This window comes from Schistocerca nitens, chromosome 4 (genome assembly GCF_023898315.1).
Source record: "Schistocerca nitens isolate TAMUIC-IGC-003100 chromosome 4, iqSchNite1.1, whole genome shotgun sequence".
NCBI lineage: Eukaryota > Metazoa > Arthropoda > Insecta > Orthoptera > Acrididae > Schistocerca > Schistocerca nitens.
The window spans coordinates 767,107,843-767,135,562 of NC_064617.1; the positions used below are offsets into that span (position 1 = coordinate 767,107,843).

Sequence of the window (27,720 nt, forward strand, 5' to 3'; positions counted from 1 at the left end):
CATTATAACAGAAATAATTGGAAAAACGACCGTTAATTATAAAAACAAATTACGATAGAAGGGAGCTTAATGTTTTTTTGAAAATATGCAGTAGTCAATCAGATGACGTATAAGAAACATGTATTAGGCTTTACAAAAATTACTATTACATAAAGGACAGAATAATACAGAAAATTTATACTAACAGCTGTACGATCCAAAAAAATATCTACATGAAGGTAATTATAGTAGTATCTATGAAAGAGATTCGAAGAAAATGATGTTGTTCTTAGAAATATGCTTGAAAATCTCCAGGTCTTCGTGCACGTCGAGCCTATGACCTTTCTTTTCTCTATGTAAAATGTAAATTTCTTCAACACCTTTCGGTTTGTGACTGGAAATTAACAGAATATCAGCAGAAGTGGAATTATATACATTAGTGCCTCTTTTTCCCAATAATGTTCTTTGTGCCAGATACTGAAAGATGTTCCAGTTTGTCCCATATAATAAACGGGCCAAGTATCACAAGTGATTTTATACGCTCCTGAATTGTGTATAGAAGCAACTGTGAAATTGAGATCAGGAATCAGATTTTTTTGCAGTTTATTGTTAGTGGAAAAGGTACCATTGCATACGTATTTTTAATAAGACGACAAATTTTATAAGAAATGGGGCCTAGGAATGGAATCAAGGAAACGTTTTCGTACTTGTTACTGTCAGAAACAGCACTCATGCTAAAGTGGTCACTTTAGCGTCAGTTTTAACTTTGAAGATCTTGTCAACTATCGAGGGATCATAGCCGTTATTAACTGCAATAGTTGTTATTATATTCGTCACTTCATTGAGCTTGACAGGCGAAAAAAAGTACAGAAACTGCAGGATGAAATGCTGAATGAAAAAATGATTTTTTATGGGAATGGGGATGCACGGAACTAGCGGGCACAATTACATATGTATTAGTTGCTTTTCGAAAAACACCGAAAGAAAGTCTGTCATTGTCAACAGCAATACTGAGATCCATGTAATTATGCTGACGATCGTTATTTTCTAATTCACAAATGAAGCTGATTTTTTCCCTGAAGACCATTGAAAATTACAAACAAACACTGAATTCCTTCCTGGGAACCACTGTATGCAATCAAACTGTCGTCTACATACCGCGCATATGACAAAATACCCAGATCAGCAGCAGAAAAATTACGGAAGAATTTCTCTTCCAGCGAATTGTTGAAAATATCGGTCGAGATGCCTGCCAGTGGAATATCCATTGCCAGCCCGTCAGGCTCATGGTATAGTTTGCCACTGAAAACAGAATAGTTGTATTTTACTACTATTCTTAGCAAACGAATTAGGTCAGTGATTAGCTCGTCAAAAATATTTTTTTAAGTACGTAGGTTATTTTAACAATGTCAATCGTTGTCTGAACAGGTACGTTAGTACAAACTCCGTCCGCATTGACCTTCGAAGACCCAATGGTACCGACAGGCCGGCGTATCATCCTCCACCCACAGGCGTCACTGGATGCGGATATGGAGGGCCATGTGAACAATACACTGCTCTCTAGGCCGTATGTCAGTTTCCGAGACCGAAACCGCTACTTCTCAATCAAGTAGCTCCTCAGTTTGCCTCATTAGAGCTGGCTGCATCCCGCTAGCCATCAGCGCTCGGCAGACCGAATGGACACCAGTCAGGTGCTAGCTCAACCCGACGGCGCTTAACTTAGGTGATCTGACGGGAACCGGTGTTACCACTGCGGCAAGCCCGTTGCCACGTTAGTATAGGGTTCGTAATGTCTAATGATAACAGTATAGTATCTTGATAACACTGCAGAGCTTTTATTTTACTTACTAGACTTCGACTATCGACGACAGAATATTTATTTAAAAAAACAAAGGCTTTTTTAATTTTATCGTGAATAAAACGTACTAACTCTTCATATGCAATGTTCGTACTGTCCACAACTGGACGTATGGCATGGTGACTTTTATGTACACTACTGTCCATTAAAATTGCTACACCAAGAAGAAATGCAGATGATACACCGATATTCATTGGACAAGTATATTATACTAGAACTGACATGTGATTATATTTTCACGCAATTTGGGTGCAGAGATTCTGAGAAATAATTACCCAGAACAACCACCTCTGGCCGTAATAACGGCCTTGATACGCCTAGGCATTGAGTCAAACAGAGCTTGGATGGCGTGTACAGGTACAGCTGCCCATGCAGCTTCAACACTATACCACAGTTCATCAAGAGTAGTGACTGGCGTATTGTGACGAGCCAGTTGCTCGGCCACCACTGACCAGACGTTTTCAGATGGTGAGATATCTGGAAAATGCGCTGGCCACAGCAGTAGTCGAACATTTTCTGTATCTAGAAAGGCCCGTACAGGACGCGCAGCATGCGCTCGTGCATTATCCTGCTGAAATGTAGGGTATCGCAGGGATCGAATGAAGGGTAGAGGCACGGGTCGTAACACATCTGAAATGTAACGTCCACTGTTCAAAGTGCCGTCAATGCCAACAAGAGGTGACCGAGACGTGTAACCAATGACACCCCATACCATCACGCCGGGTGATACGCCAGTATGGCGATGACGAATACACGCTTCCAATGTACGTTTACCACGATGTCCCCAAACACGGATGCGACCATCATGATGCTGTAAACATAACCTGGATTCATCCGAAAAAATGATGTTTTGCCATTCGTGCACCCAGGTTCGTCGTTGAGTACACCATCGCAGGCGCTCCTGTCTGTGATGCAGAGTCAAGGGTAACCGCAGCCACGGTCTCCGAGCTGATAGTCCATGCTGTTGCAAACGTCGTCGAACTGTTCGTGCAGATGGTTGCTGTCTTGCAAACGTCCTCATTTGTTGACTCAGAGATCGAGACGTGGCTGCACTATCCGTTACAGCCATTCTGATAAGATTCCTGTCATCTCGACTGCTAGTGATACGAGGCTGTTGGGATCCAGCGATCCAGCATGGCGTTCCGTATTACCCTCCTGAACCCGCCGATTCCATATTCTGCTAACACTCATTGGATCTCAACCAACGCGAGCAGCTATTTCGCGATACGATGAACCGCAATCGCGATAGGCTACAATCCGACATTTATCAAAGTCGGAAACGTGATGGTACGCATTTCTCCTCCTTACACGAGGCATCACAACAACGTTTCATCAGGCAACACCGGTGAACTGTGTTTGTGTATGAGAAATCGGTTGGAAACTTTCCTCATGTCAGCACGTTGTAGGTGTCGCCACCAGCGCCAACCTTGTGTGAATTCTCTGAAAAGCTAATCAACGGCACATCACAGCATCTTCTTCATGTCGGTTAAATTTCGCATCTGTAGCACGTCATCTTCGTGGTGTAGCAATTTTTAAGGCCAGTAGTGTATTTTAAACCGGGGACGCAATTTTGGGGCCTTTGGATACAATGACCTAGGTTTCGACACCTACTAAGGATGTCTTCATTAGAATGAAATTTTGAAAAACCATATAAAATAATGCAAAGAAAATTTAGTATGACAAAAAACACATTAACCAAGATGACAAATGTCGTGATTTACAAAGGTTACTTACGTAAAATTACACCACGGGAGAGCAATTGTCAGAATTTAGAGCAGCTATGCTCAAGTGAAAAATAAAATGAAACACTTTCCAGCCTATGTTATTTATGTCTAGCTTGGAAAAATCTGACACTGATCGGCCCAGTGGCTTACATTGCCGACACAAAAACAATATAAGTTGCACCGCCTGTTTTTTCCAATTATTTCTCCTACTACGTTTCAAATGGACACATGACACAGTCCACGCCCGATGTATCATTTCTTCCGCGAGTGCTAGTCTTGCTAGTCTCGCAGTTTCGCAGAAGAGCTTCTGAGAAGTATGGAAGGTAGGAGACGAAGTACTGACGGAATTGAATTTGTGAGAACGGGTGGCGAGTCGTGCTTGGGTAGCTCAGTCGGTAGAGCACTTGCTCGCAAAAGGCAAGGTCACGAGTTCGAGTCTTGGCCCGACACACTGTTTTAATCTGCCAGGACGTACCAAACAGTTATTTGCATCCGGCTGACTGTATAATTCCTGTATTTGGAAATACAGACGCGTTCCACGACATAAGAAGGAAGCTGTAAGTCATTCAAAACATGGGAGAGCAGACATGTAAGCATAACTCTGTAACGCCAAAACAGGTTTCAGCCAACCTTCATTGTTGTTGTTGTGGTCTTCAGTCCTGAGACTGGTTTGATGCAGCTCTCCATGCTACTCTATCCCCTGCAAGCTTCTTCATCTCCCAGTACCTACTGCAACTTACATCCTTCTGAATCTGCTTAGTGTATTCATCTCTTGGTCTCCCTCTACGATTTTTACCCTCCACGCTGCCCCCCAATACTAAATTGGTGATCCCTTGATTCCTAAGAATATGTCCTGCCAACCGATCCCTTCTTCTAGTCAAGTTGTGCCACAAACTTCTCTTATCCACAATCCTATTCAATACTTCCTCATTAGTTATGTGATTTACCCATCTAATCTTCAGCATTCTTCTGCAACACCTCATTTCAAAACCTTCTATTCTCTTCTTGTCCAAACTATTTATCGTCAATGTTTCACTTCCATACATGGCTACACTCCATACAAATACTTTCAAAAATGATTTCCTGACACTTAAATCTATACTCGATGTTAACAAATTTCTCTTCTTCAGAAACGTTTTCCTTGTCATTGCCAGTCTACATTTTATATCCTCTCTACTTCGACCATCATCAGTTATTTTGCTCCCCAAATAGCAAAACTCCATTACTACTAGAAGTGTCTCACTTCCTAATCTAATACCCTCAGCATCACCCGACTTAATTCGACTACATTCCATTATCCTAGTTTTGCTTTTGTTGATGTTCATCTTATATCCTCCTTTCAAGACACTATCCATTCCGTTCAACTGCTCTTCCAAGTCCTTTGCTGTCTCTGACAGAATTACAATGTCATCGGCGAACCTCAAAGTTTTTATTTCTTCTCCATGGATTTTAATACCTACTCCGAATTTTTCTTTTTTTTTTCCTTTATTGCTTGCTCAATATACAGATTGAATAACATCGGGGAGAGGCTACAACCCTGTCTCACTCCCTTCCCAACCACTGCTTCCCTTTCGTGTCCCTCGACTCTTATAACTGCCATCTGGTTTCTGTACAAATTGTAAATAGCCATTCGCTCCCTGTATTTTACCCCTGCCACCTTCAGAATTTGAAAGAGAGTATTCCAGTCAACATTGTCAAAAGCATTCTCTAAGTCTACAAATGCTAGAAACGTAGGTTTGCCTTTCCTTACTCTAGCTTCTAAGATAAGTCGTAGGGTCAGTATTGCCTCACGTTTTCCAACATTTCTACGGAATCCAAACTGATCTTCCCCGAGGTCGGCTTCTACTAGTTTTTCCATTCGTCTGTAAAGAATTCGCGTTAGTATTTTTTGCAGCTGTGACTTATTAAACTGATAGTTCGGTAATTTTCACATCTGTCAACACCTGCTTTCTTTGGGATTCGAATTATTATATCCTTCTTGAAGTCTGAGGGTATTTCGCCTGTTTCATACATCTTGTTCACCAGATGGTAGAGTTTTTTCAGGACTGGCTCTCCCAAGGCCGTCAATAGTTCTAATGGAATGTTGTCTACTCCGGGGGCCTTGTTTCGACTCAGGTCTTTCAGTGCTCTGTCAAACTCTTCATGCAGTATCGTATCTCCCATTTCGTCATCATCTACGTCGTCTTCTATTTCCATAATATTGTCCTCAAGTACATCACCCTTGTATACACCCACTATATACTCCTTCCACCTTTCTGCTTTCCCTTCTTTGCTTAGAATTGGGTTTCCATCTGAGCTCTTGATGTTCATGCAAGTGGTTCTCTTATCTCCAAAGGTGTCTCTAGTTTTTCTGTAGGAAGTAGCTATCTTACCCCTAGTGATACTCGCTTCTACATCCATACATTTGTCCTCTAGCCATCCCTGCTTAGCAATTTTGCACTTCCTGTCGATCTCATTTTTGAGACGTTTGTATTCCTTTTTGCCTGCTTCATTTACTGCATTTTTATATTTTCTCCTTTCATCAATTAAATTCAATATATCTTCTGTTACCCAAGGCTTTCTACTAGCCCTCGTCTTTTTACCTACTTGATCCTCTGCTGCCTTCACTACTTCATCCCTCAGAGCTACCCATTCTTCTTCTACTGTATTTCTTTCCCCCATTCCTGTCAATTGTTCCCTTATGTTTTCCCTGAAACTCTGTACAACCTCTGGTTTAGTCAGTTTATGCAGGTCCCCTCTCCTTAAATTCCCACCTTTTCGCAGTTTCTTCAGTTTTAATCTACAGATCATAACCAATAGATTGTGGTCAGAGTCCACATCTGCTCCTGGAAATGTCTTACAATTTAAAACCTGGTTCCCATGTTTATGATATTCTACCCGGAAGAAGATACTATTTATTTAAGACACCACTAGAACTTCTGCCAACGGCCTTGCCGCAGTGGTAACACCGGTTCCCGTCAGATCACCGAAGTTAAGCGCTGCCGGGTTGGGCTAGTACTTGGATGGGTGACCATCCGGTCTGCCGAGCGCTGTAGGCAAGCGGGGTGCACTCAGCCCTTGTGAGGCAAACTGAGGAGCTACTTGATTGAGAAGTAGCAGCTCCGGTCTCGGAAACTGACATACGGCCGGGAGAGCGGTGTGCTGCCCACACGCCCCTCCATATCCGCATCCAGTGACGCCTATCGGCTGAGGATGACACGACGGCCGGTCAGTACCGTTGGGCCTCCATGACCTGTTCGGAAGGAGTTTAGTTTTTTATTAGTATTTCTAGGGATTTGGTGGAGGACTTGAAGGGAATGACATGGAATATAATCGGAAAGTAACTGTACCCGAACAGTATTTCATTCTTGGCCCTATCTAATTATAATGCGGATTAATAAGTAACCGGGAAACGCCGGAAATCAGATCTTCCTCATTGTTGAGCAGTAACGCTATGCCCAGGCTGACCTTTGGGTTGAACACAGCAGTGACTTCATTGCCCTGTTGGAGGAGATACTCCTGTGCCTCCTTCCAATCTCTGAAGTGCATTACACGCCAACAGCACGACTTACAGTTTAACTTGGACTCCGAACCACGGTGAAACTCGCCATTTTTCTCAGATAAATCGCTGCCGGAGGTGAACGAAGCAATTAAATGTTGGGAAAAATCCTAGGGCTACCTGAAGAATAAACCCCACAGCTTTGCATTTGGTCTCAAACACATAGCCATAGTCTGGTGATATGTTATGACATTAACGTGCACGTAATCTTAGCTTAGTTGATAGAGACGCCTCTCAGCCATTTCTGCGACTTCAGTCTACATCTACATCTACCCTCTGAAAATCTATATGAAGTGTGTGGAAGGGTGTTCTTCTCTTTACATCCGTTCCAACTGTGTATGGAGTGCGGAAAGAATCACTGGTGCTGTTTCTTCGCCTGCTGTAATGATTCTAATAGTGTCATCGTGGTCCCTACATGAGACATGCGTACAGAACTGCAGGTTATTCTTCACTAAACATCGACTCCCGAAATCTTGAAAATTTAAGTAGTCTTTCGCGGAATCACATAACATGCCATCCAGTCCAAGGTTTACAGCATTTCCGTGATGCTTTGGTTCAAATGGTTCAAATGGCTCTGAGCACTATGGGACTTAACAGCTATGGTCATCAGTCCCCCTAGAACTTAGAACTACTTAAACCTAACTAACCTAAGGACATCACACAGTCATCCGTGATGCTTTCCCGTACATTAAACAAGCCCTTCTTTGTAATACATTCGATATACTCTATTAGACCTATCTGATACAGGTCCAACAAGCTTTAGTAATATTCTAGTATGTAACGCATCAACGTTCTGTGTAGAATCTCCTTCGTAGCCCATCTGCATTTTCCCAACATCCTACCAATGAATCAAAATCTACTACTAACCTCAATTACTAATTTATCTGCTACGAGGCTCCGCGTTATGACCCTGAAGGATCATTCAGGCCCGACCGCCCGCCATGTCATCCTCTGCCATTATCGTCATTGGATACGATATGGAAGGCTTGGGGGTCTGTTGTACATCCTTCTCCCGGCCGTTGTTGGTTTTCTTGAGCTTGGAGTCGCTATTTCCCACACAAGCAGTTCTTCAGTTAGCATCACGAGGCTGAATGCACCCCGCTGCAGTCCTCCCATCAAAGAAAATTCCATGCTGGTGCCAGGGATCGAACCTCGGTCCTCCACATAGCAGCCAATCACGCTGACCGCTCAGCTACACAGGTGGACTATTAATCTCATCTGATCACTCGATTTCACATAACTGCTAATAGTTGCACCTACGTACTGGTATGTGTTGACTCAGTCCAGTTGTGACTCATTCATATTGTAGTGATATAGAAGAATACAAGGGTGAACGGAAATTAACTCCCTATTAAGACAGTTTATAACTTTTTAATACTTAATCGATTTTCGTGAACCAAAAAAAAAAATTTCCTTACAACGCTAGAATTGTTACGCATAACTAAAATTCAACATAAGCACCACCATTATCTACCAGTTTTCGTATACGGGTGTGGATGTTTGTGTGAGACCTTTGAACATTTCCAAGAAGCTGATGAATATTCTCCCCTAGTTCATGAAGAGTTTTTAGTTTTATGGGAACGTCCTCTTTCGTCCACCCCCAGAGGAAGTAATTTACTGGGCGTTAGGTCAGGTCTACCTGCTGACCATCCAGAGGGGCGCAACTTCTCAACCAGCGGCCTGGAAAATGGGGTCGAGCCGCACACGGACAAATTACGCCAAGTGAGGCAGGACCCATCTTGTATAATGATTAGCTCATTGTAATTGTTCTTTGTAGATAAAATACCGTGAACATAATTTTCAACCTTATCAAGGTCCAGTTTTGAATTCAGTGTGCCCTGAAAAAGATATGGCGCCACAACTTTCGTAGATGTGATGTGATACCGCGTCACACACTGTGACCTTTGGGCGATGTTGACTGTGTTCAACAACTACCCTCAGATCCTCTGTTGCTCAATAATAACAATTGTTCCGGTTAGCAAACCCCCCCACCCCCCACCCCCCAACATGAAACACGGCTTCATCTGACAACAAGATATTACCGAAAATATCGGACCACTGTTCATACCATATAGAAACTGCGTCCATTAGCTTCGAGTGGCAATTCCTTGTGGTCTTTGTATCTACCGAGGCACGAGGTCGTTTCACACTTCGCCCCCATCTCCGTACTTGTACCATGGATCACCAGACATCGTACTATCCTCATGCTCATAAACTAAGGATAATGCTGATACATGGTGAAACAACGCCCTGGTGGGCGGTTTGCGGGTTTAAATCACCTCTGGGTATGACCATACGGTGCATTTGACTTGCGGGCGTCGTACGGTGGCGCTGGCAGCAGTCCACATACGCAGAGGTGTGTTGGTGCATGTCAGAGTACGGTGCAGCGAGTAAGTGTGCAGACGTTTTCAGACGTGCTAATGGTGACTGTGTGTTGAAAATGTCTCAAAGAACACGTATTGATGACGTTTTGACCGGTAGAATACTAGGGCGACTGGAGGCTGGTCAAACACTGCAGGTCCTAGCACGGGCCCTCCGTGTGCCACAAAGTGTGATCTCAAGGTTATGGCAACGATTCTAGCAGACAGGAAACGTGTCCAGGCGCTACAGTGTACAACACACAAGAAGACCTATATCTCACCATCAGTGCCCGCAGACGGCCACGGAGTACTGCAGGTAGCCTTACTCAGGACCTTACCGCAGCCACTGGAACAGTTGTCTCCAGACACACAGTCTACAGACGAATGAACAGACGTGGTTTATTCGCCCGGAGACCTGCAAGGTGCATTCCACTGACCCCTGGTCACAGGAGAGCCCGTAAAGCCTGGTGTCAGGAACACAGTACATGGTCATTGGAACAGTGGTCCCAGGTTATGTTCACGGACGAGTCCAGGTATAGTCTGAACAGTGATTCTCGCCGGGTTTTCATCTGACGTGAACCAGGAACCAGATACCAACCACTTCAAAAATGGTTCAAATGGCTGTGAGCAATATGGGACTCTACATCTGTGGTCATAAGCCCCCTAGAACTTAGAACTACTTAAACCTAACTAACCTAAGGACATCACACACATCCATGCCCGAGGCAGGATTCGAACCTGCGACCGTAGCAGTCGCGCGGTTCCTGACTGAGCGCCTAGAACCGCTAGACCACCGCGGCCGGCCTACCAACCACTTAATGTCCTTGGAAGGGTCCTGTATGGAGGTCGTGTTTTGATGGTGTGAGGTGGTCTTATGATTGGTGCACGTACACCCCTGCCTGTCTCTGACAGAAGAACTGTAACAGGTCAGGTGTATCGGGACGTCACTTTGCACCAGTATGTCCGCCTTTTCAGGGGTGCAGTGGGTCCCACCTTCCTCCTGATGGATGATTACGCACGGCCTCACCGAGCTACCATCGTGGAGGAGCACCTTGAAACAGAAGATATCAGGCGATTGGAGTGGCCTGCCTGTTCTCCAGACCTAAACCCCATGGAGCACTTCTAGGATGCTCTAGGTCGACGTATTGCTGCACGTCTTCAAACCCCTATGACACTTCGGGAGCTCCGACAGGAACTGGTGCAAGAAAGGGAGGCTATACCCCATCAGCTGCTCGACCACTTGATCCAGAGTACGCCAACCAGTTGTGATGCCTGTGTACGTGTGCATGATGATCATATCCCATATTGATGTCGGGGTACATGCGAAGGAAACAGTGGCGTTTTGTAGCACATTTGTTTCGGACGGTTTTCTCAACGTATCACCAACACCGTGGACTTACAGATCTGTGTCGTGTGTGTTCCCTATGTGCCTATGCTATTAGCGCCAGTTCTGTGTAGTGCCACGTTGTGTGGCACCACATTCTGAAATTATCCTTAATTTATTTGAAAAAAGAGACAGCATTGGTCGTATATTTTTACTATTGCAGAATCGATTTTCTGTCACTGAGTGACCATCTTCAGTGCTATATTGTATAACTTAAATTGGGATGCACTGTTGACACTATGCATTACGGCGATCACATAGACAGGAACTGGTGCAAGAAAGGGAGGCTATACCCCATCAGCTGTGATCGCCGTAATGCATAGTGTCAACAGTGCATCCCAATTTAAGTTATACAATATAGCACTGAAGATGGTCACTCAGTGACAGAAAATCGATTCTGCAATAGTAAAAATATACGACCAATGCTGTCTCTTTTTTCAAGTATACCTGTTATCTGGTCGTTGTGCACAAGACAACATGGAGTCGCCAATCCTTAATTTATTAGCATGAGTTCGGGATGCCAGCCGAGCTCACTCACGGAAGGGGGATTGTCCCGTTGTTCGCCACTGGTACCTGCAATAACATAAATGAGATATAATGTGAAGAACAAAATGTTTTTCATTTCATGGAAATTAGTTAAGTATTAAAAAAGTTATAAACATTTCAATAGCGAGTTAATGCTCGTCCACGGTCTACATTGTTTCGTTTTGTAAAGTGCACAGTCTATATTTCTGAACATTGAAAGGTGGCTACACTGAGCCACAGCGCCAGAGATCGCGCTAGAGAGTATTGTTCCGCCGCCTCCACTGGCAGTGATTATTGAGATGTCGTAGTGGGCAGTGCTTGTCGAGGACTCGTAGTAGTCAGTTCGTGTTGAGATGTGCTAGTGGGCAAGGCTTGTCGAGATGTTGTAGTAAGGAGTGCTTGTTCCATGTTTTATGCAGTTGTTTGATGGGATAGACAACAGATGGTTCGAATGGAAATACTGTAATGATCAGAGTGCTTTTCGTCAATATATATGGAGGTAAAATATTATGTGTTTTTTTTCATTATTTCAGTGTCTTAAATAATGCGTCATTACAGGTTCAGTCAACAAAGCATCTGGCTTGTGTTCTTGGATTAGAGTGTAATTCTGGTTTTCTTGAGTAATTATGGTATTTCTATTTTCTTTAATTAATTCAGTATAAATGATATTTAAAATTTCTTGTGTTATTGAAGAAGAACCGTGCCAGATACGTACGTTGAGTCATACTTCCACACACAGAACAGTTATACTTGTGCTTTGGTTTCGTAGGTTTTATAGTTGCTGGGGACTTAATTAATTAATTGTGTTAATGAAAATTTCCGTTTCATTCTTTGTTATTGTTCTATGCAGTCAGATAGCGTGATAATACTAGTCAGGGCCAACCGTTACGAGACTTCGTAACCGAACAGACAGCTACTAAAGCAAAAAAATAAAATTATTTGCATTTTATTTTAATTAAGCCCCCATGCACGTGGCGACCGTTGCTTCGGATCGTCCCTTAGAATTCTTCTGATTGTAGAAATAGTAGACAGTAGGATTGTTGTAGTAATTTGTAGTTTAGTAATTGTAGTCTATATTGCATATCTAGATTTGGTAATTGACATTCTTCTAATGGTATTTTGCAATTTTTTTTTGTTGTCTTGTCTACGGGTTTGATAATTTAGTGCAATTATTTCAATTGTTCGTTAATCGTGGTTGAGGGAAGCATTTCGTGTGAATGATATTGTTGGAGATAAAGAGCCATTGTGTGTAATTTTCGTACAGTGACGAGTTTTGTATGTTTTGTAAATGATTACGCGATCGATGAAAAAGGCAAAAATGATGGATAGTCAGAATGATGAAATTGTTGACATGGCGAACTCGCCAACACAGGAGAATAGTATGATGAATAATGAAGTGGAAAACAATTTAATAAGTCGGGAAAATAGTCCGGAACCATTTCAAAATTTTTCTCAATCAGAAAATTTTCAGAATTCGAGATTAACGACAGAAGATTCTGGAATAGTATCGAACACAGATAGCTTTACAGCTATGACGAAGGAAACTGGTTTTGCGGGATATGTTAGGGGCGAAAAGAATTTTGAAACACTTAACACGGAGCAGTTGATGAGTGCAATATTAAATTTGGGATCACGGTTCGACTCACTAGACTCACAAATGGGAACAATTAAGACAGAGATAGGAACAATTAAAACTGATATGGGAACAATGGAAACACGGTTAGGATCTGAATTAAAAACAGTGGCAACACTTTTAGAGACAGAGATGGAAACAATGGAAACACAGTTAGATTCACGAATAGGGACATGTTTCAAAAACATGAAAGATGAATTAAAGAAAGAAATTAGAGAAGAAGTACAACCGATTTTGAATTCTCACAATAATAGATTAATTGCAGTAGAGATTAGACAAAGGGAACAAGATAGAGAACAGGAAGAAAGAGATCGTGTGATAGTACAAAAATTTTCAGAGTTAAATTTACAACGTGCACACGATAAGGAAGAAATATTTGAGAGAATCGAGGAATCCGTACCAAATGACAGATTAAATAACCTGACACAACAATATGAACAGTTAACTACCAAATGTGTCAACACTGAAACCCGAGTCGCGACACTTACGGAAGACGTAGGTAAACAGAAAGAAAAAATAGGTGACTTATCGGAAAGAGTTGAGGAGATTTCAGATAAATTGACAAGTCTTAGTTTAAATGGGGATAGAGATTCAGATGATATAGCTCCATTACCATTTGCAGAAACCGAAGAGTACCAGAACATAAATAAGCATGTTGAAAATCAGGAAAAAATTAATGAACGCGTTAAAAGGGAAGTTGAGGCATTACGAAAGCAAGTCAAACAAATCGAAGGCGAAATTATAGGAAAAGACAGCAGAAGAAATTTAGAATCACAGATAGCAGAGGGCTTTGAAGAAAATAATTTGTTTCATTTACGGGACGCAACAAGAGAGCGCCAGGCGCGCGAACTTGACAATAATCGACATTCAAACTGGGACAGACGCGGTAGGTCTTTGTCGCCACGAGGCGAAAACTTTGACTATAAACACTTTTTGACTGTTCGGAAATTTAAGATCTTTCGTAATTCTAAGAATGACATACATCCATGTGCATGGTTAGATCAATTTATGTATGCACTCCCACCAAATTGGCCACTAAGTCACAAACTGGAATTTATGTGTGGATATTTAGAAAACGAACCGGCGACGCGGATGCGTGCACTCATTAGAGATTGTAATAATCTGAATGATTTTTATCATGCATTTCTATCGGCGTATTGGTCCGAAAACACGCAAGACAGAGTCAAACACAGTCTTATTATGCAGCGTAATTTCAAACAGTCTGAGTTCCGCACGCCAGCAGAATATTTTGAAGACATGATTCGAAAGAATCAGTTCCTGTCCAACCCTTATAGCCCGACTGAATTAATTCGCATTTGTTTAACTAAGCTGCCACAATCTATAAGACAAATTGCTTTAGCCGGAAGATGTAAAGACGACATAGAGACTTTTAAGACTTTGTTACAAGAACTTGAGTATGACAACGACGACGGCACTTCTTGTAATTTTTTCAGTAACAGTAATTACAACAAATTTTCAGAGAAAAGGGATAGTGATCGGAACGGGCGTTACATGGGTAACTTTGAGAATGACAGACGAAACAGACAGGACAATAGATACCAGCCTTATGACAATAACAGACGTTCTAACAGAAATTACACAGACAATTGTAATAACGGTAATTCCTACCGGAATGATCAATCATACGGAAACAGTAATCGGTATCATCAAGACAGAAATTATCCATACAGTAATAGAAATTCTTACTACAGAAATAACCAGGGTAGTAGATACAACAATAATTTCAGAAGTGACAGTCGAAATTATACAAGAAGTAGTTATGCAGACAGACAGGAAAACAGAAATTTTAGTAACAGACACAACCAAGAATTTGCATCTAACAGACAGGAAGGACCTAATTGGCATCCTCCGCGTGATAGAAATTCAGAGAGACAAGTGGAAATAGTAGAAATTGATCCGCGAAATGACGGGAATAATCAAAGACGTGACGCAAACAATCGACCATGACTTGCAGCTTCGGCTTCTGGCAGCAATATAGACGGTTCAGAAAGTAATGACACTACAACTTTACACTACGTACGCCTGGAAGATATGAGAGACATTTTGCTAGGCGAAAAGGAAAATAATGTAGACGCATTTTTACATCCTGTTATTGAAGTACGTGTGGGTAAGAATAAGTTCACTGCAGTTTTAGATTCTGGGAGCCCATTGAACGTCATTAGTGAATCAGTTTTTCGTATATGTGAAAGAACTATTGCCTGTCCTTTGTTACCTATTTCTAAAACTACAATTCGAGGAGCGATTTCTGGAAAAGGTGTGGAAGTTAAACAACAGACCAACCTAAATTTCATTTGTCAAGGATACGAATTGTCTGCTAATTTTATTATTGTTCCATTACTCAGTACACAGATTATATTAGGTATGGAGTTTCTTAACACACATAAGGCAATTTTGAACTTTAAAGAAGGAAGTGTGAATTTGACTGTTGCAGGAATGCCGAAATGTTTGAAATTTTTCGAGGGTTTAGCAAGATCTGAATCAGATACAAAATGTTTAAGGTTTCTTACTTCTGATGTTTTCGTTGAGCATTATGACGACAGTGTGTTTATTCATGACAATGACAATAGATACAGAGACGCGATGGAGGATGTAATTAGTAGCGAAGAATTAATTAATGAAAAGGTTAAGAAAGCTGAAGTGCCAGATGACGTTGCAAGAGAAGAGCTGCACCATATTTTGACTTCACATGCTACAGTGTTTAGTCATCACACAGGAACTATACAAGGCTTACAATATTTATTTAAGGTAAAAGAACACATACCATTTCGCGGGAAAACGTACGCTATTCCTTTGGCTTACAGAGACAAGGTTAAGAATGAACTTCAATACATGTTAGATCAGGGCATTATTGAGCCAGCTGTCAGTCCTTATACCAGCCCACTACACGTTGTTCTTAAAAAGGATGGGTCAATTCGTTTGGTTCTGGATTCCAGACAGATAAATAATATCATCATTCCTGAAACTGACCGCCCACAAAATTTAGATGAACTTCTTCAACATTTCCATGGAATTAAAGTTTTATCCATGATTGATATGCGCGCAAGTTTTTGGCAAATAGAACTCCACCCTGATTGTAGAAAATACACTGCCTTTTTAGCCTTTGGTAACTGTTACCAGTTTCGGAAATTACCGTTTGGACTTACTGTATCTTCTGCAGCATTCATTCGTAGCTTAAATGAAATTTTACCTGTTTTTCTTCGTGACAATATTACTTCATATGTTGATGATATTCTTATTGCTAAACATTCTTGGAGTGTGCACAACAAAATTTTGGATTCATTATTAAGTATTTTTGCAAGAGTTGGCATTACTGTGAACTTGGAGAAATCTGAATTTGGTCGTTCTCAGGTGAAATTTCTCGGTCACATTATTTCTACAGAAGGTATTCTTCCTGATCCAGAGAAATTAGACGCTATTCGTAATTATGCTGTACCTACCACAAAACGTGATGTTCGTAGTTTCCTTGGTGTCTGTAATTTTCTTAGACGCTTTGTTAGATTGGACAATTTGGCCACACCTCGTTTATGTGAACTATCTGGAAAGAAATCTAATTGGTGTTGGGATGAGGAAGCTCAGTCAGAATTTGAACAACTTCGTGATGCTTTAGTTGCTGCTCCACTTCTTTCACATCCGGATCTATCTAAAGATTTTTGTTTGGCGACGGACTCATCATACAAAGGCCTAGGTGCACACTTATTTCAAGAGATAGAAGAAGACGGCGTTGTAGTACAGAAAACTATTGCCTTTGGAAGTCGTGTTCTCTCTAAATCAGAAAAGAATTATTCGATTACGGAACTTGAAGCTTTGGCTGTTGTTTGGGCTTTCACAAAATTTCGCACATTTTTGTATGGCAGACATACTAAGGTTTACACCGATCATCGAGCTTTGGAATTTCTTATGTCGACAAAATTAACTCATGGCAGATTGTCACGATGGGCGTTGTACCTACAGGAATTTGATTTTAGTATTGTTTACATACAGGGATCTTCAAATATTGTTGCTGATGCTTTATCACGTGCACCTATGGGTTTGAAACAAAGTGCTGAAGAGGACTGCAAAGAAAACCATTATTGTTTGATGTACATTCAAGGTGTTGCGTTTGAGAACTTTATTTCGTCTTCGCTCCAGGACATCGCTAAGGAGCAAAATAAGGATCCAATCTGGAAGGACATTAAGGAGAAGTGGAGGAGAAAGGAAAGCGTAGCGATTAGACAGCATTATTTAGTTCGCAATGACATTCTTTTCAAACGAAAATCGGTCGACAACTCTGTTTGGTTAGTTTGTATTCCTGATGAGTGGGTCAATAAATTGATTTGGTACACACATTTCAGTTATGCGCACTTTGGTCCCAGAAAATGCTTTCATAAATTGCGAGAAAATTGCTACTTCAGTAATATGGAAAAACGTATTCGATCTGTTCTTGCCAAATGCAAATTATGTCAAAAGGCTAAGCCGCCAATTGTTTCTCACAGAGCACCGTTGTTTCCTATCATTCCAGCGAAATTAAAGGACATGGCTGCAGTCGATTTGTTCGGTCCAGTGGTTCGTTCTACTAATGGTTTTGCGTACATTTTCGTAGCAGTGGAATTGACATCAAAATATGTGTGTTTTACACCTTTACGCAAAGCGACAGCTCGTTCAGTATCTAATGCTTTCATCAAACATTTTCTTAAAGAAGTGGGTCATGTTGATAAGGTTATATCAGATAATGGATCACAGTTTCGCTCTAAAATTTGGCTTCGTACTCTACGGCGTCGTAAGATTAAATCAATTTTCATTTCACTTTTTCACCCTCAATCTAACGCTTCAGAGAGATGGATGAAGGAAATCAATAAATTGTGTCGTATTTATTGTCATCAGAATCACAGAACTTGGGATCAGTATCTTCATATTTTTCAAACATTCTGAATGAACTCCCTAATGACTCAACTTCTTTACCGCCTCTATTGATATTAAAAAATAAAGTACCAACAAATCGCATTTCTGAAATCGTTCCTTTTCCGCCTTCACGGAAACTGCGGCATTCTGAAGTTGTCAACCTGGCTCTACAAAATATTGCATCTGCGGCTGCTAGAAGAGAGAAATCAGCGAAACGTCCTGGTCGTTTAAAAATTTTGTCAGTTGGTCAAAAGGTGTTAATTAAGTCTCACCGTTTGTCTCATAAAGGAAAAGGCTTATGTCGCAAATTTTTTCTGCTTTATAACGGTCCATATAGAATTCGCAAAATTATTCATGATAAAACTATTGAAGTAGAAACTCTTAAATCACGACGCTCTAAAGGAATACATCATATATCTAACGTTAAAATTTTTGTGGAATGACATACATTAGAGAAACTAACAGCTACATGTAAACATGCGGAGAATACAAGGATACCGCGCTGTGTTTTGGCGGCGGCACATACTCAAAGCAACAGTCAGTCTGCGCGCCGCACAAGGCAGTCGTTGACCGCAAACAATCACTTCCTACGTCACGCGTCTACAGCTGATCGAGCGCTCAGTGCGAATGCACTGACAGACGTAAACAAATACACAGTCTAATTTCTCCGACTAAATTCTGTATAAAGCTATGGTGACTTTATAAATTATGTTATTAACGTTCAGTATTTTTCAGGATATGGTTGTATAAAATATTTAAGACCTTCAGGTAAATTCTGTGCGTGTCCGACGTTAAGACGACTTGCTATGGAGAAAATTTCAGGAAGAATGTAATTTCAAAGAAAAAAGTAATAAACTAAAAAAGGGGAACTATTAATTGAGTTATTTTTCAGGTAACATAATTCCACATAGGTACGTATTTTAGATGTAATTTGCTGCTCGCGATTACGTGATTCATACTTTGTGCTAATTTCATGTTCTATGAATTTACTTGTGAAGCGACGTGCTTGTGTACATTTGCTGATTTTGACAATTATTGATTAATGAACAGTGTTATTACTTGCGTATATTATGCATCGCTTGGCTGCTATGCTTTTTCACTGATGTCATATGTTTTTATTATGTGCCTGCTGTGCTTATTTATTTAAATTGTAATTGTCAACTGATTAATTGTGCTGACTGTGGTTATGTATGTAGGTCATACTTTGTGATTTATCTGCTTGCGCCTTCATGTTTACTTATTAAGATTACATATGAACATTTATTTGCTTATGCTGATATGATGCTAATGACTTGTTTATTACGTAAGATATATGTTTGCTGCTGTGCGTATGGATTGCATATTTACACACTTCTGTTTGTTGTCACAACTACTCTTCAATTTAGAATATAGCAATGCTGATATACTGTGTACGTACATAGAGTTTAGGTTACACTGTGGTATTAATTATAGATTGTTCGCTTGGCAGAGCCTCGTTGTAGGAATTGTGCTGTATCCATTTGTTGACATTCTGTTCTCTACTGGTATATTTACTCGCTATTGCATGTTTTGCTTACGCTCAGTGCCTGATATTTTTAAGATAAGAAAATGAACTGCTATAATGCCACGAACGACATTAGTACAAGAAACTTCATAGAAGTCACATGAGATGGAGGTTTTATGGAAGCTGTATAAATTTATGCTAATAGGAAGGAAGCTAACGACATGACATACCAACACTAGGTTAGACCATTGACAGTTATTACACTGCATTTTTCGTGAGTAATTGAAATAGGAAGTGACACTTGACACAAGAAATACTCCACATGTTTGCTTCTGTTTGCCATAATTCTTGAAGTGGTGTACACACTGTGAAATATTATGATCATTAACACTTCGTAATCGTACTTACTTACTGAAAGTTATTCAAACTAAAGGCTGTTAGAGGTCAGGTATGCATTTCTTTTATTTAATGATGGACAAGGAACCAAAATGTATCTTATAATTTATAATGAGTAGAAAATTTGGGTCAGATGGATTACACAGAGGTTGTGTGTGGACACTGTCTTCGGATTGTATGGGATGCTGAATTGAAGTTTGCACTAGGATATTGTCTGTACTTGTTCGAGGAGACTGACTAGAGGAAAGAGTTGTTATGGAAGTGAAATGATATTGGTGCTGAGGTTTATATATATCGACGTATTGAAGAGGTATGATTGAGGTATTGAGATTATGTGAAGTTGATGATTATTGGAGTTTTCGTGGACAAGAGGTAAGGTAAATGATATTGATGATCGGCGTATTGAAGAGGTATTATTGAAGTATTGAGATTATGTGATGCTGATGATTATTGGAGTTTTGGTGGATAAGAGGTGAAGTAAGTGAGGAGCATATTTTTTTTTTCGTTGGTCTATATGGAACAAGGAGGATAAAGATGGCAGACTAGAACACTAAAGTAGCAGGAAGATTATCTACACACACACTTTGTTGAATCACTAAGCAGTATATACTTTTTTTTTTGGAGAGAGGAAGTAATTGCTTATCTTGGCTCACTGACAGTTGTTCAGCAACCGTACAATTTGATCTGGCTTGGCAAACATTGGTCTTGACATGATGACTATGACGCTGACTAACTATTATTGACTGTTATACATTGCTGCCACTACTACTTGATACACATGATGAACATAAAATTTTGACAGAATTGCATTTACACAGTTAACACAATTCAATTACACAGTAGCACTAATGTGGATGAAAGATGAGTGAGTGTTTTTTGTGTGTTTTCCTTTCCCTATCCCAAATTGGTACCAACCTATCTCCTACATATTATTTTACTTGTTGTTGTGGCTTGCACTGACACCCATAAAAATTATAGGTTTACTGATATTTGTGTATTTGTAATATTTAATATGACAATTATCTGATATCATTTGTGTGTTTATTATGATTTGTATGTTTAGTGTAAAAGCATTGTATGTGTATTCAAACTATTGTTCATGCCTGAACTGTCTGATTAGTGATGGTGCTGCACTTTTCAACATGATGTGTGACATTTAGTCATGTTTAATTTCTGCTGATGAACAGTGTGATTAGTGAAAGTGAATATTATGGACTGGTGTCAGCACCTGTTCAACATTGCTGGGTGCCACTGATGGACTGATTCTACTGAAATGGTGTTACTTGTTGATGTCTGCACCTGCTCAACATTGCTGGGTGCCACTGATGGACTGCTTCTACTGAAAAGATGTCACCTGTTGATGTCTGCACCTGCTCAACATTGCTGGGTGCCACTGATGGACTGCTTCTACTGAAAAGATGTTACTTGTGGGTGTCTGCACCTGTTTAACATTGCTGGTGCCACTAATGGAACTGCTTATACTGAAATGGTGTTACTTGTTGGTGTCTGCACCTATTCAACATTGCTGGATGCCACTGATGGACTGCTTCTACTGAAATGATGTCACTTGTTGGTGTCTGCACCTGTTTAACATTGCTGGGTGCCACTGATGGACTGCTTCTACTGAAAAGATGTCACCTGTTGATGTCTGCACCTGCTCAACATTGCTGGGTGCCACTGATGGACTGCTTCTACTGAAATGATGTCACTTGTTGGTGTCTTCACCTGCTCAACATTGCTGGGTGCCACTGATGGACTGCTTCTACTGAAAAGATGTCACCTGTTGATGTCTGCACCTGCTCAACATTGCTGCGTGCCACTGATGGACTGCTTCTACCGAAATGATGTCACTTGTTGGTGTCGGCACCTGCTCAACATTGCTGGTGCCACTAATGGAACTGCTTATACTGAAATGGTGTTACTTGTTGGTGTCTGCACCTTTTTAACATTGCTGGGTGCCACTGATGGACTGCTTCTATTGAAATAATGTTACTTGTTGGGATTTGCACCTGTTGACCATTGCTGGGTGCTACTGCTGGAACTGTCAACTACTTGTTTCTTGGGCTATGGAAACCGTTTATGTGAATATTTGTATAAACAGATTTTTTGTGTATTACTGTTTGTGAAAAGTTATGAGACTCTTACCTGCACATATTCGTCATTGCTGACGCTATTGATTGAACTGTTTAACCACATAATACTTGTGTGAACTGTTATGTAAAGTCACATGTATGAAAGAATTTGTATTGCTTACTGTATTCTATATATTAGGTTACTGAAAGGTCAGTGCAAAGCCAAAATTTTATCTAGTTATATGATATTTACGCATTAATATTATCTTTTATTTTTGTCTGTATTTTTTTGACGAATTTGGTGGTATTTTCACCACCAATGCTGGCAAAAATACCATCAAATTCTAGCCCGTGGAGGAAGGGCATATGAAAGGTGGCTACACTGAGCCACAGCGCCAGAGATCGCGCTAGAGAGTATTGTTCCGCCGCCTCCACTGGCAGTGATTATTGAGATGTCGTAGTGGGCAGTGCTTGTCGAGGACTCGTAGTAGTCAGTTCGTGTTGAGATGTGCTAGTGGGCAAGGCTTGTCGAGATGTTGTAGTAAGGAGTGCTTGTTCCATGTTTTATGCAGTTGTTTGATGGGATAGACAGCAGATGGTTCGAATGGAAATACTGTAATGATCAGAGTGCTTTTCGTCAATATATATGGAGGTAAAATATTATGTGTTTTTTTTTTCATTATTTCAGTGTCTTAAATAATGCGTCATTACAGGTTCAGTCAACAAAGCGTCTGGCTTGTGTTCTTGGATTAGAGTGTAATTCTGGTTTTCTTGAGTAATTATGGTATTTCTATTTTCTTTAATTAATTCAGTATAAATGATATTTAAAATTTCTTGTGTTATTGAAGAAGAACCGTGCCAGATGCGTACGTTGAGTCATACTTCCACACACAGAACACTTATACTTGTGCTTTGGTTACGTAGGTTTTATAGTTGCTGGGGACTTAATTAATTAATTGTGTTAATGAAAATTTCCATTTCATTCTTTGTTATTGTTCTATGCAGTCAGATAGCGTAATAATACTAGTCAGGGCCAACCGTTACGACACTTCGTAACCGAACAGACAGCTACTAAAGCAAAAAAATAAAATTATTTGCATTTTATTTTAATTAAGCCCCCATGCAACATGGTAGGTAAGTTTCCAATCTTTGCACCACATTGAATTCTTATTAAGACTGGATATTTGCGCAACTTTTTAGACAATGTTAGTTTAGATCACCGCATCACTGCAAGATGTCTGAGGCTATTATTAATACTACTATACAACACACTTCTCTGACACCTCAGGTCACTTCTACATTGGTCTAAGATACTCCTTCCAAGACAGAAATCCTCAGCTCAGACACAAATTTCGTTTAATCTATTTGAGTAAAAATGTAAAAATTCGTGTGTTTAAAATCGTGTATCACCTAAAAGTTCTTGACCAATTGTTTTGAAATTTTGGTACAACATCGCATTCCAATACAGGAGTGTTTTTAGGTACCTATTTCTTTAATATATCATACACGATACATGAAACGTTTTGAGATTTCTTCCCTATAATATTGGTTGCCTTTTAGAGTTACACACTACTATTTTTAAAACAGTAATTGCAGACTCAACAATAAATAAAAATACCACACGTTATTAATGAAGGAATAAACAAATGTGTGGATAATGGTGTTTTCAGTGTGTTACAATTAACAAATTACCATAAAATACAGATACGGATAATGTTAGAAAAAACACTGTGAATGCCAAGAATGGCAATAAATTAAAAATGTTTAAGAACTCGCTGCAATTACAACTTACAGGTAATGAAATATTAAAAAGTAAGTGGCCACAAACACAGCAGATGGCACCAGACGCCAGGAATGGCAGTAAATAAGGTTTTAAGGCTTACTGCTAAAATACAAATATCGAATGAGTTCTCTCAAAGTAAATGACCACAATTATGCCTGAAGGCCTTACACGCCAGGAACGGCAATTATATTAAAAAATTTAGGAACCTTCTGTAAAACAGCAAATACAAGCAAAAGTTAATTAAAAGAAACAAGTAACTGACCACCAAACGGGTGAAATAACCTTGTAGCACAACCCTTACAGTGCCAGATTTTTTCCAGAAGGCGACCGTAACTATTAACTAGACATACATAATCTTTAATGTAGTCATTATAAGGTATGGTAATAAATAATGCAATAACAAAATACAAGGACCAGTCACAGACGGTGCTCCAGCAATCGACCTCTGAGAAGGTGCGGCAAGAAACACTTTCGCGAGCGATGAGATAGGCAGTCAAGAGTTGCATTCACTTCACAAGATCGTAACTGAGACTAGTGGCAGTCTAACGAACGACTAATGATAATCTTGCTGAAGCTACCTGACGTCCAAGAAACCAAATGCAAGAATGGAACAACACGCCAAAGCCGGAACCGGCGAACAGCACTACTACCCAGAATACTGTGCTTAGAGCGACCGGAACGAGAAAGGAATCATGACCACCAGAGCAGAAGAATCACCAACGGCCTACAATCAAGAATGCTGTCAAAACTACACCCTTACCGGTCAGTAGCGGCAAGGCGAGGAAATTGCCGTTACATACACTAATCCGCAGGGCAGGAACTGGGGCGTTAGCGGCCACCAGGCAATAAAAATATCACTGGTTGTACTTAACAAACTGTAACAAGCTGAACGCAGTAAATAGTAATAAGAAGTTGTGGAAAGCTAATCAGATCCTCTTTCTCCAAGCACTCCATTCGCTGCTCTTCGCCTCGGCGACACTATGAGCAGCAACACGAACCGTAGTCACTGGAGAATCGCGAAATGTCACAATGGTGGAGGTTTCTCTGCTTAAATTGAAAACACTCATCTTAAAGCCTGCAGGATCTGGTTTACGACGAGGTCGTGCACCCTCGTGACCACAGCCCTTCCATCCAGCAGTCCATGCGCGCCATTAGCGGTCCCGGCGTGTTCTTGCACTGCACGGACCTGGCTCCTCCTGAGTCCCCAACCGAACTCCACACTCACACGACCCGGAAAAACAACGATGTCGCCCCAAAGACAGGCCAACAGTTACTACATATCGATAACCGCCGCTGCTGCCACAACGCTTGCGAAACGAGTGGCGCCAGTCAAGACGAGAAGAAGACAAACAATCGCAACCATGCCAAAACTGAAGGATACGGTGTGGCCTCCAACAGAGGGCGGAAACTTACAAACAGCACCAACGGGACGGCTCACCGTCAATACAACTTTCCTGTTGGCTAACGATGTTTCATTATATATATATACGTTTATTACAGTAACAATGTTTTACCTCAATGTAGTGTCAAAATTTCAAAGTAACTGATCAAAGCTTTCGGAGATTAACGATTTTGACCATTTCGACATCTACATTTTTATAACGTTTCCCCTTTTATTGCATATATATTAAATATACCCAGGAGAATATATGGACTTAGATCACAAATTAGTAGTGATGAAGAGTAGGCGGAATTTTAAGAGACTAGTCAGGAAGAATCAGTGCACAAAGGAGTGGAATACTGAGGAATTAATACATACGTTTGAAGTTCTGTGAGGTTAAAGGTATTGCGATGAGGAACAACAGACTAGGGAGTTCGGTTGAAGAGGGATGAGCAACTCTAAGAAGGACAATGGCAGAAATTGGAAAGAAAAATGTGGGTACAAAGAAGGTAACCGGAAGAAACCGTGGGTAACAGAAGAAATACTCCAGTTGATCAATGAAAGCAGGAAGTGCAGAAATGTTCAGAGAAATTCGGGAATACAGAAGTACGAGGCACTTAGGAAATAAATAAATGGGAAGTGCAGGGACCTAAGGCGAATTGGCTGCACGAAAAATGTAAAGAAATCGAAAAAGAAATAATTGTCGGAACGACTGACTCAGCGTACAGAAAAATCAAAACAAACTTCAGTTAAATGAAAAGCGAAGGTAGTACCATTAAAGAGTGCAATAGGCATCCCACTGTTAAATGCGGGGGAGAGAGCGGATAGGTGGAAAGAGTATATTGAAGGCCTCTATGAGGGGACGACTTGTTCGATGACGCGATAGAAGAGGAAACGGGAGTCGATATAGAAGAGATATAGAACCCAGTATTAAAATCAGAATTTAAAAGAGATCTAGAAGACTTAAGATGGAATAAGGCAGGCAGCAGATATAGGTAACATTCCATCACAATGTAGATGGAATAAGGCAGGCAGCAGATACAGGTAACATTCTAAGATCATTGGGGGAAGTGGCAAGAAAACGACAACTGAACTTGGTGTATAGAATGTATGAGTCTGGTAACATCCAACTATCTGACTTTCAGAAATATTCCATTCACACAATTGAGAAGATTACAAGAAGCGGCAAGTACGAGAATTATCGGACAAACAGGTGAACAGCTCGTGTACCGAAGTTGCTGACAAGAATAATATACAGAAAAATGGAAAAGAGAACGTGTTAGGTGACGATCAGTTCGGTTTTAGGAAAGGTGAAAGCACCAGACAGGCAACCCTGACGTGGCGGTTGATAACAGATGCAGGCTTAAAGAAAAATCAAGGCATATTCAAAGGATTTGTTGACGTGAAAAAAGCGTCCGACAATGTCAGGTGGTGAAAGATCTTCGAAATTCTGAGAAAAATAGGGATAATCTGGTGGTATACAATATCTACAAGAGCCAAGAGGGGATAATAAAAGTGGAAGAGGTCGAACAAAATGTACCGATTAAAAAGGGTGTAAGACAGGCATGTAGTCTCACGCTACTACTGCTCAATACATATAACGAAGAAACAGTGACGGAAATAAGAAGGAAGCCTCAAGAGTGGAATAAAAATTGAGAGTGAAAGGATATCAGTTATAAGATTCGCTGATGTCATTGCTATTCTGAGTGCAAGTGAAGACGAATTTCAGGATCTACTGAATGAAATGCAGAGCCTAATGAACAGAGAATATGGATTGAGAGAAAATCGAAGAGAGATGGAAGTAATGAGAGGTAGCGGAAGTGAGAATAGCGAGAAACTTAGAACTGCAGATCACGGAATAGATGAAATTAAGGAATTCTACAACCTAGGCAGCAAAGTAACCCTTGGAGCAAGAACATTGTTTCGGTGCGGTATGGGTAGAGGTAGGAACACGTGCACTCAGGAACGTTGTCGGAGGCGATGGTTTCGCTGGTCCAGGCACCTTGCTGTGAGAAAGTACGATGTCGCATGAGCGTATTGGCCGCGAAACCTTTGAACGTGGTACATTCATCGGGCAACATTGTACTGCTTACCCATGTGTGTCTTTTCAGAGATCCAGTCTCCCTTGACTTCATTTTTATGGATGACAATGCGTGGCCGCATCGAACTGCGCAGGTAGAAGAGCTCTTGGAACGAGAAGATATTCACTGAATGGACTGGCCTGTCCGTTCTCCCGACTTAAATCCCGTCGAGCATGTGTGGGATTCGTTGGGGAGACGTCCAGCAGCACGTCCACATGCACCAACGACCATCAAGCAATTGCCAACGTCGCAGGTAGAGGAATTGAACGCCATACCACGAGTCCAGGGGACCATCATAAATCGGGCTGACTTCACTGTAATTATTGACTTTGGCAAAAAGTGCCATTTCTTTTCGTCTCAGTGCGTATTTCTTTCAGTTACCTTTGGTACTATACTGTAGCATTTCTGTGTATGTGTGGTCCATGTTTCATCGAGCTATGTTACTTGGCAGTGACACGTCATGCGAAAATTACTTTTGTCCTTACATTTTGCACAGCAGCGTATACAGGGTGGTCCATTGATCGTGACCGGGCCAAGTATCTCATGAAATAAGCGTCAAACGAAAAAACTACAAAGAACGAAACTTGTCTAGCTTGAAGGGGGAAACCAGATGGCGCTATGGTT

General features: G+C 40.8%; 1 pseudogene; it reads left to right on the forward strand.

The window, feature by feature from the left end:
- Positions 1-6,481: 6,481 nt before the first annotated feature.
- On the forward strand, positions 6,482-6,599 carry LOC126253962 (5S ribosomal RNA; annotated as a pseudogene).
- Positions 6,600-27,720: the final 21,121 nt, after the last annotated feature.